Below are 16,400 nucleotides of genomic sequence, written 5' to 3' on the forward strand. Positions count from 1 at the left end.
TATTTAACTGTGCATAGTAGCAGAAGATTGAGAGCAGATGTGATCTAGCAAAGCAGCTACACCAAGGGGCAAACACAAACCTCCATACCACATCCCCAGCTCCAGCAATGCCCAGCACGTCCCACTGCCACCTGGGGAGAGCCGATGTTCTCCCTCCTCTTGGGAGCTACCTTTATATCCCATCACCTGTGATATAAAATCCCTCAATCACATCACAGTGCTTGAGATTGCAGAGGGGTGACAATACTGTAGGAGCCAATCTTAGGATAGAGCAAGAGCATGTACCATATGGAGAGGCAAAATGTGTCTTTAGGCAAGGCAATATATGTCTTTAGGCAAGCTGATGGAGCTGGAATAAAAGAGATAGGTGGTGTTGTCTCTTTGCCACATCTCTTTGAGGAGACTCAGCTCAGAAATTTGCCTTTCTTGCTTGTTTAAAAGGTGGGCTCAGCTGCAGACACGTGGTGGCATCTGCTCAGTATCTAAGGCATGTTCGTGCTGTGGACCTAGCTGGGGTATTTGCAGTCTGCTCAGGTTATCCTACCCTCCATGTGAGCTACAGCATGCTGGTTGCTCCTCCCTGCAGCATCTTCTGTTCTTTATTTACCTGGCAATGCCTTGATCCTTGAACTGATGTGAATATGAACCACACCAAAGTCTGCAATTGAAACATAATTTTAGGGTTGTTGTAGGAACTGTGAGAATGTTTTCATCAGGGTGCATAAACTGAGCGCCCAAAACTTGTGTTTAGGGTTTTGTGGCCAAAAGACACGGCCACACTTCCCAGGGCCCCAGTTATTGGGGGTTTATCAGTACTGAAAGCAAAGAGCCAGTAAGAATCAGTACTCGTGGGGTTTTATGGGTGCTGAAAGTAAGAGGCAGTATGGTGGCTCCAGCTGTATTTGCTTACTACAACATTTTTGAAAGTTTCATTTCTTTTATCCAGGCGCCTTGAATAAAAACTTTGCTCCTGGAGTCTGAGAATTTATCCAGTCACAACATTTCCTTCTCCCGAGCCCTCATTCCAGGGCCTCCAGTTTTGGATTTACGTTGCTTATTTTCTAAGCAGACCAACCTTCTATCTCTTATTGGTGAAACCCGGCAGACATTTTTATAAGATTTTATTTAGTTATAACTCGCAAGCGTTTCCACAATTAGTTCAAGGAAAAAAAAAAAAATCAGGAGTTTAATTTCTCAGCACAGTTGCTCAGGGAAATCCGTGCCTCCTCATGACCCGCTGGCCGTGAGTGGGACGTTTTTGATTGCTGCCCAGAGGTGGCTGTCTGGCTCTGACTCACTGCAGTTTCACCTCCAGCTGCCGAAATACCCTGAGTCACAGAGGCACTGCAGCTGATAATGAGAGCTAATCATGCGAAGGATATTACAGCCATGAAGGCACGTTAGGCACAGCTCCTGGTGGACGACAGAAGCAGGACACAAGTATATCTACATAATTCTTAATTAACTACAAAAAGTGGCTGGCTCCCTTTCCCCCCCGTCCCACCTTCCCTCCTATTTCCCAGGCCATAAACCAAATCTCGGCAGGTATAAACTGGCACAGGCTCTCTGACTTCAAAGGAGCTGCATTGGTTTGAACCAGCAGAGATTCTGGCGCCATATGGCCCTCATTATGTTAATGTGAGGCCCAAAGGATGCAGTGCAATAATAAAAAGGAAATACTGTGTGATCCATCATAGCTTTGGCACTCAAGGCAAGACTTTCAAAGGTATTTAGGCACCAAAAGAAGCAGACAGGTGTGTAGGAGATTTTTCTGTGTTCCACTTCCCCACGATAAAAAATGATTTCCTTTCCATCCTAAACCAGCCTTGGGAGTCCCTGCAAGAGGGGGAGAGGCTGCTCACCCGGAGCACCCAGGGAGAGCCAATTCCTTGTTATCACCATGGAAAGAAGTGCTGCTTTTCCAAGCCGGACCAATAACTCAGCTTGTAGTTAGGGTAGCACCACTCCAGGGGCTGCTGGAGGGCAGGTCCAGAGCAAAACTTGGGCAGCAGGTAAGGAGCACAGCAAGACGAATGATTCAAGCCAGGCTCACCCCAAGCCAGGGGAGGAGGTTTAGGAGGATGAGTGCAGCTTATTCCTGTGCTCAGCAGATGGAAACCTACCGCACCCAGAGTTCCCCCAGGCCCATCGGTACGGAAACCTTCAAGAGCATGGAAAGTTCCTTTGATTTTAAATCCAAACAACTAACCGCTGTTATTCTTGGACATTTATATTACATTTTCCTCATATTTTCCATCGCATGGATGATTAAAAACAAATTATTGCGCTAAGGTGTTTGAAGTTAGGATGCTCTATGCAGCACTTGTTTGTTTCTAAGTTCCTGTCAGGAATTTCCTGCTGATCTGGTTTTATGTTGTCTTTACCTAAACCAAATTTTCACCAGGGACCGAAATAGGCCCTAAATAGTTTGAAAAGTGTTCTTCCATCTCAGTTTTTTTTTTTTTTTAAGCCCTGTAATCTTTGTCATACCAAGTAATGAAGCGAGATTGCTGAGAGAGTACTCACGTTGCCCTAAAGGAGTGGGAAACAGATTGCTTAATATGGCAAGAGTCACAGCCCACGTAATAACTTTCACGGGCATTTTTCATTGCTCTAATGCCTTTATATTGGTGCTCTCTTGTAATGCAGTTAGGAATGATGCAACCCTGTTGCTGTAATAACCTGGTGGGCAGCTGGATGAATTCCTTTTTTTAAAAAAGTCACCACGTCATGAAGACTTCCTAGCATGAAACATTCTTCATTAGTTGCCTGCATTTTGCATGATTTTGTTCTCCAGACACGTAACTGTTAAGAGGTTAGGTGCAATACCAGTGCTCAGATGTACTCCCTGCATAGTGCTGCCGCCCTTCTCAAGAGCCTGCGGTGCTGGGTGTTTTTCCTTTGGTTTCTGCATGTGCTAATGCATCAGGAGCATGCGTTATCCTTGGGAGTGTCCAGAAAATGTGGGAAATGAAGAGTAACGTAAGACTCTTCTTCCTGTATGTGTGACAATAAGGTTTAAATCTCTACCCTGCCCAAATCAAACCAGTTAATTGAGTGGGGCTCCTGAAATCAGGCAAATGATTGCCTCTGAATCCTACCAGAATTTGTTTTGACTGCTAAGATCAGCTTTCAAAGCAAGTTTACTCAAAACCAGCATATATCTGAAAAACATTTTTTGAATTTTTGCTTTTCTTAGTGAAGATTTCTGTTGTTGAGCCCCCAGTAAGTTCTGGTTAGCCTGCAGTTAGGCACTGCACTCCTTCATGTAAAGGTACAGATAGGCATCTGCCACCTGGGTACAGCAGAACAGCTTCAATAATTAAATTACTGATGGTGCCCTGTGAGATCAAATACCCCAAATGATATTGTCAAATTGTTTACTGCTAATAGGATGGTGAACTTTTATGATTTTAATTTCAGCAAGTGAACGATTACAATATGAAACCACAGTCCGGCACAATGTTGTGATCGCAGCTAATTTTACACATGTAAGCAATGCTTCCCCTCTGGCATAAAGATTTGCAATATCAGAAAATTGACACGTAGCCAATGTGCTTTAGGAAAAAATAGCAACAAGTAAAAAACTCTCGTATATGAAGCTCTATAGTGGCTGAATATTTCTATAAAGTACCCGAAGCTCATTTACACTGCGCAGCAGGGATCAACACACATCTGCCTTTACAAATTCACAGAACTTGTTGACTTACGTTCAACCAAGAAAAATGTGAAAAAAAATATTTTTATAGCAAATTCCTCAAATGCTTATCGTGTGAGGCATCAATAACAAGACCTTAAACAGGCTCTTAATTCCCCAGTGAGGTATTTAAACAGTGGGTGGATATTCAAAAATGCTGGACAACGGCACTGCTCATTGACTTCTTTTCTGAAGATCAAACCACAGGCTTAGCTTCTTACCAAAATCCTAAATTTAGACATTCAATTGGAAAATATTCAATGTTGCTTCCCTTATGCAACATTTCCTCCTTGTGTTTGGGTAGAGGATGCCCATGGAGTTGACACAAATGCTTTGCGATGCCCAGCTATTGTGTTCTCGTTAACTCTCTAACCTCCCAGGTTTTATAAAACACAAATATTGCACTGGGTATTTATTGGAGACCTGGACAATGACAGCTTGTTGTTACAAAGCATAAGTAAAAAATTCTCTTTTGCACTTCCCAACTTTTGCAACCACTTTCTTTTCCTGTTCTTTCATCATCATCTCTGCAGAGGGCTCTGTGACAGAACCTTAGTACAACCAAGATAACGAATTTGTTATGATTCATGCACAAAAGGGATAACTATGCCCTAGCATGGGCTTTCACCAAATATCAGACATCGCCTCCCAGCTTGTCTCAAGGCCCCCAAGGTTTGTAAACTGCATGGAAAAGCATGGGCCAAAATTTCAGGTATCTCTCATTTCAGCGAGAGACTGAGGTTGAGTCCAGACCAAACACAGGAGTTTCACTTTTGGCCCCACTCCTGGAAGAGCAAGGGATTTGAGTTTGTGTGTGACACAACATGATCACACCTTCACATCTCACACCTGGAGAAAGGTAAGAGCTCAGGATGAATTGAGAAAGAAGGGCTGGAAGGAATCTAAAAGACAAGTAAATCCAGGCCCTTGTGTTGCCATCATGGCATTATGTGATTTCCCTTACAAATGTATCCGTTTTCATGTTAAAATCAGCTAAGGTTTTTGCCACTATGGTCATACTGGCATGCTACAAGACAGCATAAGGATGGCTGAGACAGCCAGACCAGACCAGATGTTCACCTACCACCATGTCCTGTCCCCACTGTCATCCCTACTGGGTCCAGAAGTGAATGTGCCAGGCAAGCAATGGGACCAGGACACATCTGTGGCCAGCCTGTCCCACAGCTGACTCCAGCCCCTTTGGCTCCTGGCACAATGCCTCCTGAGTCCTGCGATGACCACCACTTGTTTAAAGCTTCAAGCCATGACCTTTATGACTTCGGTACATTACAGGTACAACCGTGCCCATGGAAAAGGCAAAAATAATCCAAAAAATATTGGAGAGAGACTGAAGAGTGCTGAGGAGCCTGCTAAAGGCCATCACAAGAAGGTGCCAGGAGCTCGTGGAAGAGCTGACACCATCTGGGTGACCCACAGCAGGTAAGTGGGTGCTGGCAGAGGTGCAGAGCCAGCCCCAGTGGCTGCTAGGAGGAAGGTGAGAGCTGCTGGGTGGGAGGCAAGAGCAGAGCTTCTCAAATGGAGCAAATCAAAGGCTTGGAGGGGCTGGGAGGGGTTATTTATGCTGAGGGGTAATGCTAGCTGAAGAATAATTGCTTTCAGGCTGCTTTTGGACAATTGCTTTTAGGCTGCTCTTAAACCCTTGCTTTTAGGTTGACCTCTCCGGGTTCATCTGGTGCTGCTCTGCCTCTTTATTAGTTACTATCGGTAATTGTAGCCTGAGGCTGTGGGGCAAAGGAGCACCGGGGAGAAATAAAACAGGGGGAGAAGTAGAGAGGGAAGGGCCCTGCCCAGGAGAGCCTGATGTAATGTGGCCTCTGTGGGAGCCCATAAAGCCAAGCATCCCTTTGTGCAGAGGGGACATCGCAGGAGGATCTGTGGTTGTGACCAGAGCTGAGACCACTGGACTAACGAGAGGGACTCAGACGATGTGGCTGCACCACGAGCCATCAAGAGGAGCAGACGTGGCAGAGGGAAGTTAGAAATTTAAATGGTGGCTTTGGAAAGCTCAGAGGGCTCAGAGCAGGGGGAGCAGCAGTTGAGACCTTTCTGAGGTCCAGGTACCAGGGCAGAGGGAAAGCCCCAGGGGTTTCTCTTTGGGGCCAGGCAGAGGACTGGATGTTCCCCCAAAATTCCAGCTTGTTTCCAACCTTCAAGCTCACTGTATGCATGTTGGTAAGTGCTGATAGCCACCAAGATGGACACGTCATTTGGTTTCCCATATATCTGCTTATCTGCATGAGGAACTTCTCGATGGCGGAACCTTGCCAGTCGAGACTGAGAAGTGTCCCCGCCAGAAGGATTTCATCACTGTTAGCTCTGGGTGCTCAGCCTGGTTCTTTGCACCAGGAAACTGGGTTGTTTCCCACAGCCTCGTGCAAGGAACTAAGCTGGGCTGCGGGGTCACTGGGACATGGGGCCACCGGTGGGCAGGTGGGAGGAGGCTGGGAAAGGGAGAGAACTGCCAGTGTCTATGTGTCTGTGTCAGCACTGTCCCCAGGGTGCACAGCGTGACAGAGACCCTAAAGAGCTCCTAATGCTTCCTTAAGGAAAAAGGGGCTCCTGCAAAGAGGCTGCAGGGCTTGAAGAGGAGGCTGGACAAGGGCTTCAGAGTGAGGTTTGCCAAACAGGCCCAGAAAATCTCTGATTTTGGAGTAGGAAGTGAGGAGGAAGGGATGGAGGAAGGGGGCGGCAAGGAAGGGAAAGAGGGGATAGAGAGACCACTGCACTGCTCCCATACCCACCCCAAAGTCCTCCAATATGTTCCTGAATCCCTTCAGGCGCTCAGTGCTTCTCAGAGTGCCCCTCATCTCTTACCAGAGGCATAGGGGGATGCTGTTTGCCTCTGGATGGGAAAAGGAAATCTGGTGCAGTTCCCAGGGAGGTCTCTCTACTCATTTCTTCAACAATTTACCCCAAATTAAAACGGTCTCTTTAACACAAGCTGCAAGCACTGCCATTATAAATAAAAGTGGGGCTAATTCTGCTACAGGAACAGCTTCTTTGCATTACGCTTCTCCAGCATGCAACCAAAAATGCTCTGTTTAATATATTGCCAAAGCATAACTCTTAAGCAAAACAGACTTTGTGTTTTCTAACTGTTGCTTCCTTTAGCTATGGCTGTAACAGCTCAATTATGATGTGTGCACACGTGTGTGTTTCTGTGTGTGCACACACAGGTCTCTAAAATTTATTTTTAAGCTTTTCTGTATGGAAGAAAATTTATTTCATGCCTAGATGTGGGAAAAAGAAAAAAAGAAAAAAGTAAAACAGTTCATTTATTTGCTGAACTTGTAACAGCTCTAGTTCCCAAGGAGACAAGCATGGGCACTCTTCAGAGGCCTCCTGAATCTAATTGTTTAACATTTTTTTTCATGCTTGCTAATTGCTCTGTGCAGCTGGTTTTATTTAAGGGGTTAGCATTGAGAAGTTGAAATGAGGACATATTGCAAACTTTACCCCACAGCTCACCGTGCTGTACATTATGCACAGCCACTCAGACTGTTAACCAGAGGTGAGGGCTGAAAGACGAAATGATGCAACTGCAGAGAGATGCGTGAGGATACAGCTGGACAGAACAGCTCAGAGCTGCAAAAAAATGCTCTTGTCCCAACAGAGGATGTGCATGGAGCAAAACATCCTAGCTTTTGAGGATTTCCAGGCGGTGAGCAAGGTCTGGCTGGCTGCGTGCAGGAGGCACATGCGCAGAGCAGCCTCAGCACTGCTCGTCTCGCCCCAATGGTCAGAAAACAGGGAGAGGAGCTTGCTCCTTCCCAGCTGGGAGATCTGGGGTGTTTCATGAAATAAATGTCTGCAAACAGGGGAAAAAAAATGCTGACCTTGGGAATATAAAACAGGAATAAATTGATGTGTGCCATTTTTTCTCAAGCACTGAGGGGCTGAAAGATGAAGTGTTTTCAGTATATAGACACCCCCTGCCAATATGCTTCCCATAGCTTTCGGTGAAATGCAATGCAATGGAGATCAAGCTTTAAAAATAATAGCAATTTAGTTAAAAATCCAATTCTCTGCCAGAAGTGTTTTGAGGGGAAGTTGTTGCTGCTGAACGTGCCCGTAAATTGCATTGTCAAAGAAGGTCAGTAGCAGCCACTGGGTGAGGAGGGCTGCATATATTTAGTCCTCCTAACATTAATTCTAGCATAAACTGATGTCAGAAAACTCGCCCATTTTCTCTCCTAGCCAAAGCTGCAACTGCAAAGGCGAGAGGTGCTGGTGGTTGCTCCTCCCCACAGCAGGGACATGCAACGAGGGACCATGAGAAGGCTCTTGCTGCCCTCCTAGCAAGGAGCTGAGCTGGCACAGCTCTGGGATGAGCTAAGGGCCATTCCGAAGGAGAGCTGCTCTCTCTTAACCTTTTCTAGCATTAAAAACATTTTTAGAATGAACTTTATTATTGTCTCCTACAATGGACGCTTTAAATATGCCTGCAGAAGAGTCTTTGAACCGCTTGAGGCAGCCATCAGCTTGCGAAGCCCTTCTGCCCTCTGGTAAAAGTGAGATCAGTATCGAAGCTTGGATCCTGACCCACTTCAAGTTTTCCCACCCCGCTTCACGCCTTGATGCCGTCAACAGTCTCAGCAGAAAGGACCTTCCCCTTTCCCAAGGGGAGCTGTGGGATCACCCCAACCTTCCGAAGCGATGAGATGAGACAAGAGGCAGCTGTTGTTGGTACCAGTACACAACTCCAGGTCATATCCTAGAGGTTGGAGGGGGTCAGGGCCATGCTGTCATTTATTCCTCCCTGGGCCACATGCAAGATCTAGGAGGGGTTTTCTGCTCCACCCTTCACTTACTTTCCCCCAATGCTCATGAGTCACTCACAAACTGCTTCATTTCAGTGGCTCGTTCTGGTGATGTTTCTCCCAGCCGTCTCACTCTGGATACCCACAGACCAGTTAATAAAGGATCCTGGCTGGGATGCTGGCCCCTGACTCACATACGTGCTTAATGTGATTTATGTTCATGACCAGTAAAAGCAAAAAAATCACCTGAGGCATTACTTTTTTTTTTTTTCAATAACATATCTGGGAACGTAGAAGGTGCTAAACGAGCAGCAGGATCGCTCTCTGCCTTCAGTGAAAACACTGCCTATTACGGGTAAAACATTAATTCAAGAAATCAAATGCAAGTGGTAGGCAGTTCAAACAAAGCCTGTTTCCTGGTTCAAAGCCCAGCTCAGACCTTGATCTGTCTGCCCCCAGAATTTGTTAAAAAGGCAGGTTTCACTCTATCGGTTATGACTGGATGTTACGGTAAAAAAGTGGTAGCAAAGCGTTTTGAATAACTTGAGCATTTCCAGGCTGTGCATGCTTGCTGTTAAGAAGCAGTGATCTCCCTGGCACACACTGGAGATTTTCTAATTAAGTTACAATTCTGAGCAAGTGAAATGTTGTTTCATTGCAGCATAGGTTATTTAGTTAAAGATTAAAAACAAACAAGCAAAAACCCCTAAAACTACTACAGAATATGAATTGCCAGGGTTAAACTACTCTCAGGTGCATCGGTGTAAATCCACTGATAACACCTCTGCTGACAGGGTTATCCTGAATTTGGACTGGTGCAACTGGAGGGTGGGAACAATATTTGTAGTAAATACACCCCTATGCTTTCAAACACCCTGTATCACCCAGCTATGCAAACTACCATCAGCAGAGATTGGATGTACTATTTTGGAACAAACGAACAACAACAAAAAAAAAGCCTGTTACATTAAAACAATAAAGACAATGAGTGAGAGGGAGTTTAATCAGAGGGCAGGCTTGTGGTCTTAATGTTCCCACAGATCTGTAGATATAAACCTCCTCTCACACCAGGCTTCATGTACTCATGCTCTCCTCTGAGGAGAAGCAAGGAGACTTGTCTATAATTATACTCATTAGTACCTGTCTTTTTATAATGCTTCCAATTTTTTTTTTTTTTTCCAGAGGAAAAATATGAGGCATGAGTTGTATGATGTAATTTCTATCATAAAATCTTCCCTAACAGCCTGCCTAATCAAGTGCTGTTTGTTGTTTGTTAGTAGCCTTGTCTTTGTAGCTGCAAGAGGTAAAAATATGTGCGGCATGACTTTCAGGGAGAGGCAACAGTTTTTACTGAGGGGAAAAAAAAAAAGAAAAAAGATTTAGAAAAACACAGTTAGGAAAGCAGACAGGCTTTCAAGCAACGAGTTGGACTTGAAGAAGTGTTTGTATGCCTGAAAGCTTGCCTGCTTTTTCCATCTTTATCACTTGGTCTATTAAAAGATTACGGCCCCCCACAAAACTTGCCCCAGTTATTTACCAAAAAAGTGCTTTGAACAGCTGGGAGCTTGCAGTTTATACAGATGCTTAACAGAAAATTGGATGAATATAATACTATCGTAATAGAGAAAAGACATGAAAAAAAGGTCTGTCACCAGATCAATCATGAGAACCCATCACTGCTGCGCAGGGATGAAGTGGCTCTGCAGAAGGGTCAGTGTTTGTTTCTTGGTTTAATGGAAGGAAGGCATTTGAAGCTGGCCATAAAAGTGGATGATGTGAGGATAAAGTGAACCAAGTGATTAGCCTTGAGAAAAAAAAAATGCTCTGGTGTCATGATCCAAACTTTGCAGCCAATTGGTGCTTTAGAGCAACAGTAGAGCTCTTTGTCTGGCTTAGTTGAGTCATACAATTATCTCAATAACAGTAAGTACCTAGCAACAGCCTCAATAAACACCCATTTATTTGATTAATCAGCCATTTTGAAACAGGTTTGGTAAACATTACTCTTTCACTTCTGGATTACATTATTAAAAAAGCTGCCCACTGAAGCTGCTCCCCACGCTATGAATAACCGCACGAAACCACAGATGTCCTGCCCAGCTTGGGCAGGTGGGCTGAGCTTAACTTGACACTTCTTGCCCACGTCCAAGTACAGAAAGCAGGTACAGGTCAGAGAAGCATTTATCGTAGGTTTTCTAGCTCACAATAGAGCTGCTGATGTTAACGAGCACTGGCAATAACCACACAAGAATCTGGTGGCTGTGAGACCAAGATAGGAAGAAAGAAGAAGCAGAGCCTTAGTTTCCATTAATGTAAACATTTGCATGTGATATTTAAGGATAACTCACAGTGGCTGGTATGTAGTTTAAGTGCTGAAAGGGTTTTGAGTACTCAGAGATTGCGAGAAGTGTTTGCAGTGGATTGGGATCTGGGAACAAATGGAATTTTTGTTATCGTGAAAGATATCAAGATTATTTCCAAAGTAACCCTTGATGGACTTCTGTGAAAGGGAGGCTGTGAAGTCTAGTTAGAGAGCATGTATATGCATATGCATATGCATACAAATAAATAAGCATGTAACAACCTATTTCTATATGTATGTATATAGGGGCTGGAGGTGCTCTCTTTGTGGGAATGCCGAGGATGAAGCTGTTTCCTGCTTTTTCCTGAGCTCTCCGAATGGTGCTGTGCCTACTTCTCTTACATTGATGAGGAATTGAACCGAAGGAACAGGAAAAGACATTTACAGGAAAATGTCTTTGTTCAACTGAACCTCTACCTACCCTCTTGCCCTCAAGTAAATGCACCGTCCGGCTGTATGGTCTGAATGACCTTCTCTCAACCTTCCCTGCTGAAACTCTTCTGTTTTGCATGAAATAATTAAGCATAGATCTCTACTTGCTTCAGTCATGATGGAAAATTATGCACCTGCTTTTGCACCCAGGGTTTCTTTTCATTCTGGTATCATAAAGCCACTTAAATATGTGTTCTTTTTCATCGATATGCCCGTTTTATCCCTGGTATTAAAGTACTATTGAGCAGCAAGAGTTTATTCCCTTTCCTGCTGATTTTTAATGTACAAAGAAATAAACTCTTTTTATGACTGTGTTCACAGCCCAGGGATTGTGCCTGTCATTAAAGCAATACAGCGTCTGCGTTCAGATAAGATCTAAATCTAACCTTGCTCAGCAGAGAGGAAAGGAAGAAGCAGACCTCTCTCCTGCAAAACATCACCTGTCTGCAGCGTGGGGGTGAGGTTCTCAGGTGCCTCCTGATCTCCCAGCTTATCTCAACCAGCCATCACACCTCCTCATGTTTTTCATGCCTTGTCTTCATGCAGTGTCAACAGGGAACCGTGAAATGCATTTCTGTAAAGACACAAAAAATCATTTAAAGTAAGAAGTACACACAATAACAGAAGTACACACTTCACATACATTAGAGTTAATTCATTACGTGTTTTACAAAAATTTGCCTGGGATCATCTCAGGATTTTTCCTCCAGAACTTACAACCCATATAATGTGAAGATGTTGAGGAGTCTCCACCCTTAGATACTTTTTCAAAACTTGATTGAACAAACCCCTTGAACAATCTCCTCTAACTCTGAAGCTAGTCTTGCCGGATCTCCTTTCCATATCGTTATTTTTTTCTAATAATTCAGTGAAAATTTAACCACAAAACTGACACCTGCTACACCACAGAAGGCAATACGCATGCCACAGTATGCAGCGTGTACTCCGTTATACCACAAAGACCATTGAATACATTTCATTGGTTTACTTTCCCTGAAGGGAGAAAAAGCCTTTAGGAATGTGCACTGTGGCTCTTAGAGCTGTTTTCATGTAAAGTCCCAAGTAATGCAAGAGAAAGGACAAACAGCAGCATTTACCTTCCCTGGGTGCAATTACTCATTAATAGGCAATTTTACTATTTGCAGTGAGCTGTACAGGAGGGATGAATGCAATTATTTGCCCATTGTGTTTTCTTTGCTTTTTTACATTTCCTCGTGCATCATGTCTGGCTGGTTGTTAGCACCAATTTCCCAGTTTCTTCCTTGTTACCAGGTTAAGGGTCGGTTAAGGGTCTTCACCCCTCTGTCCACTGAGGATTGGAAAGATTTGACACGAGGCTGATTGCAACAGAAAGAGAATAAATGCAATGGCTTTCACAGATGCACACAGATCATCTAAGTGTCCTTTTACTCTGAAGAGTGAAAGCCTTTGATTGGGACTGGTGTTTCTGTGGACAACATACCACTACCTGAATAAACTCACATTGTGCCATGGCACGTGCGGGAAAACAAATGTGTGCAGGTCCATTCTGGTTGGGACACAACATACAAAACAAAGGTGAGACTGTGCAATGCAGGAATCTACTTGTTTCTACTGTTCCCCCCTACAGAGGATGTTTGTAAATTAGTAGCCATAGAGACCTATGAAAATAAAAAGAGGGGGACAGATATGGGATCTCTTGTACTAAAAGAAGTCAAAGGAGACCACTATATGAAATTTAAAAGATTAGGAAAGACAATAGTTTAAAAAAAAAAAAAAAAAGCCAGAATTCTCTCAATGGAGAGAATTGCAATCACTGTCAATCTTTCTTTTATTGATTACACATCTCAGAAAGGGAACACAGCACTTTTTAACAGCTCCCTCTGTTCAATGGACAGAGTGCTACGCAAGTCAGGACAGATGTGAAGTATAGTGTAGTAGCTTTGAGAGGTAATACTTGTGAACTGCACTTTTATCACGATTTCTTAGTGCAAAAAAGCCTAAAAACACAGCACACTGAAATAAAAGCTCTGCTTTTGTTCTTTCCTTGGAGATTAGAACAGAATTCAGATAAAGTCAAGCTTGAAATGACATTCTCCCAGGGAGCTTGGAAATAAAGCATCAAAATTGCAGGGTGAAAAGTTTCTAAATCATACGAGCTAGCCAGAACTTGTTAGGTTCATGACTGATAACCACAAAGTTCAGCTGATCTTTCATGGAACAAATATAGTAAATTTCCTTTCTGGGGGTTATATTTACCCAACCTTTTCAGGTTGCATTATCACCCGCTGTAATGTATTTAACTTCCATTCATGAGTAACTCTGGCACTTACTGCTTTTCAGCTATACAAACAAAAAAAATACTGAGTTCCTGACCACAAATAAAGGAGAAACATTTGAACATAACATTTTTATTAATGGAATATATTGACACATGTCTATATTGATGTCTGTCATGTTGCCACTGAAGTTGAAAGGAATGAGAGGAATATGAATTTTCCTAAAGCACTGGCTGATTTCTGAAGACCATGTCCTAAGAGACATTGAGCATAAGTGATTCTATCAGTGGCAACTACAGATCTGCAGTATCTTTAATAATTGGCTACAATACAACTTCCATCATAAAATGTGTACATTAATACATTAAAACATACTGTAAAGGTGAGCATGAAGTACAGAGTATTTGGAAATGTAGTATCCACCTGATTATTTAAAATGTTTTTTTTTTGTTTTCCATTATTTAATATTAAAAGTAATACAGTCATGCAACACTCATTTATTTTGCACAATCGGTATTATTATAAGAGATAAATATTTTATTAAAGTTGAAATTACAAAGAAGCACACCACATTAAACTGAGAATTAAGCTGAGGCACATTTATATACTATAAACTTAGTGTACAGGTTTGGAAGTGGCAAAATCCCATTATCGAGTTCCTACACCATGAAGTAGGCTTTTTAAAAGACATAGTCCAGCTACACAGTCCTGGCATGTGAGAATTCCTGAGAAAATCAAAGTTATCAAATAGCAGAATTGGTCAGGGTTAGGAGGCTGAGACATGGTGTCTCCTGCAGGAGATCCCGTGTTTCTTAGCAGACGCTAAAGGAGGGGTAGGCATATGCATGACACAGCTCCATCCACACCTGGACTCAGCACAGCTCTTCTTGGTGAATGGCTCTTGGGAAAAATATCTGCTTGATTTCAGCAAAACTTAAACAAGTAACCCTAGCTTCACTGAACAGTTAGGCATACATGTAGGGGGAGGATTTGGCCAGTGATGGTCTGTCCTTCTCACTGGTGAACTCATAAACAAACCATCAAAATGCAGTGTTTTGCCAAAAGGAAAGATTTAGAAATGAAACATGAAAATTACACCCAAGTGCTATGGTTGTAGGCACACTTATGCCCATTTTTTGCACAGGAGAACTCACTCGAGGTTCCTTCCAGGGGCTCCTGCAGGTCCAGGTAAATGAGATATTTGTTGCTTCTTCTCCTGGTCTGCTGGGAACCTGATTATACACTGCTAATGTTTGCTCTTTCATTTCAGGACTTGGCTGCACTTCAGAAACAGATGCCATTTCTTAATGGTCAAAATGATTTCTGCTGTCAATCTGTATGCACAGCTAGAAACAACACAACAGTGAGGTAGAGGCCTCCTGGTCTGAAAATGAGATGGGGAGCTTGGAAGTCCTACAGTGTGCTTTATATTCAGTTACAGGGTATATAAAATTATTCAGTATGTGCATTGACGTAACATCATTAACTATACACTTAAAAACCTTTACTTTCCAAGGTCATAAAAAATAAAAATCTCAAAGTAGACCTGTGCTAAGTGAAAATAGTGGACCAAGTTCATTAGAAGCTCATTGTCCTGCTGTCCCAGACAAACAGTAGGTTAGCAATAAATATACAGTGATCCTTGGATAGCTTTTTATTTACTGTTTTGACACCAGAAGTCATTTATGTGAGGTGTTCGAAGCATCAGATGAAGGGAGGAGTAAGCTGCCCTCTGTTCTGCCTTTGAGCATGGAGGTGAGGAGCCCTCTGGGGAGCTGGCTCGCAGCTTCAGGCCGTGGCAACATCTGGGCTGACCCAAGATAACAGCTCAGTGGCCATAAAGTTTGGGTGCACTCACTCTCGGGCACTGCCATACCCGCAGTTAAAACCATCTGGTGACTTTAAAAGGAGCAGACTTAGGGCTGGAGGTGAGTGCTCTGCAAAATCCCACGTATTACCTACCGCTCATGGATCGTCTCCACAAGCCTTTAAAGGAAGCGTTTGGGCTGATCAGGGCCTAGGTACACACCCGTCTTCTCTGGCAAGTTTTGCAGCTTCCTGGGAACAAAAAGCTGCCGAGGATGGGTGGTTGCTGACATCCACCCCCGCAAACTGGAAGCCTGTTTGACTGTCTCAGGGCAAATGGCCTGGCAGTGACCATAGGCCATGCTTCGAGCGGCTGCTGTGGAGAGCAAGCTGTGGAAAACACATGAAAAAAAATGAGCAAAGGGTTTTCGTCCCTCTTCACCACCTCAGTAAAACAGCCTGGGCTAATGTCTCATCCCTCAGGCTTTCTGTCACTCCTTTTCTGGTGTTCTCAGTCTTCCCACCCGCTAAATGCCTATCCGCCAGCACACTGCAGACTGACGGCGCATCTCTTTGTAGTTGCTCATACTGGGCAAAAAAAAAAACCTCCGCTTGTTGAAAGATGCTTTAATTGAATTTTGTGAAAGCAAATCTTCTGAATGACAGTGCTGGAAAGATGAGGCCTGCATATATTAAAGAAGATAGAAGGGCAGATAAGTAGGCCCAGCATGTAGGCCTCCGTCACATCTATTCAACGGAAATAATTCACACTTCATATTTTTTAAGTGCCCGATCTCACATTTTCAAATGACTTCAATTTTACAGTCACTTAACAGATTGCCTCCAGTTTTGCCTTATCTCTTCAGTCTCTATTAATAAATAAACCAGGCCAGGGACCATTTGCTGGCCCCGAGGCAAAGCGGCACGGCACAGCCGCCATCTGTATGGCTGCGCTCTCTTTCTGCCCCTATGCATCAAGGCCGAGTAAAAACCCTTGTGAACAGTCCTTGGCCTGGACAGTGCTGCTTGGCACAAGCCAGCAGTAATGGGGTGCATGCTAAAAA

The 16,400-nt window shown here is 43.7% G+C and overlaps 1 long non-coding RNA gene across 2 annotated transcripts; it reads left to right on the forward strand.

Annotated features, from left to right (window-relative positions):
• Positions 1–1,296: 1,296 nt before the first annotated feature.
• Positions 1,297–11,590, forward strand: LOC137854810 (uncharacterized). 2 transcript variants are annotated; one of them, XR_011095405.1, is made up of 3 exons: positions 1,297–2,982; positions 4,991–5,137; positions 11,087–11,590. It is a non-coding gene; the product is annotated as an uncharacterized lncRNA (long non-coding RNA). The 2 variants fall into 2 exon arrangements; XR_011095406.1 differs by lacking the exons at positions 1,297–2,982; positions 4,991–5,137 and adding an exon at positions 10,653–10,834.
• Positions 11,591–16,400: the final 4,810 nt, after the last annotated feature.

The sequence above is a fragment of the Anas acuta genome, chromosome 3 (assembly GCF_963932015.1).
Source record: "Anas acuta chromosome 3, bAnaAcu1.1, whole genome shotgun sequence".
NCBI classification, from domain to species: Eukaryota; Metazoa; Chordata; class Aves; order Anseriformes; family Anatidae; genus Anas; species Anas acuta.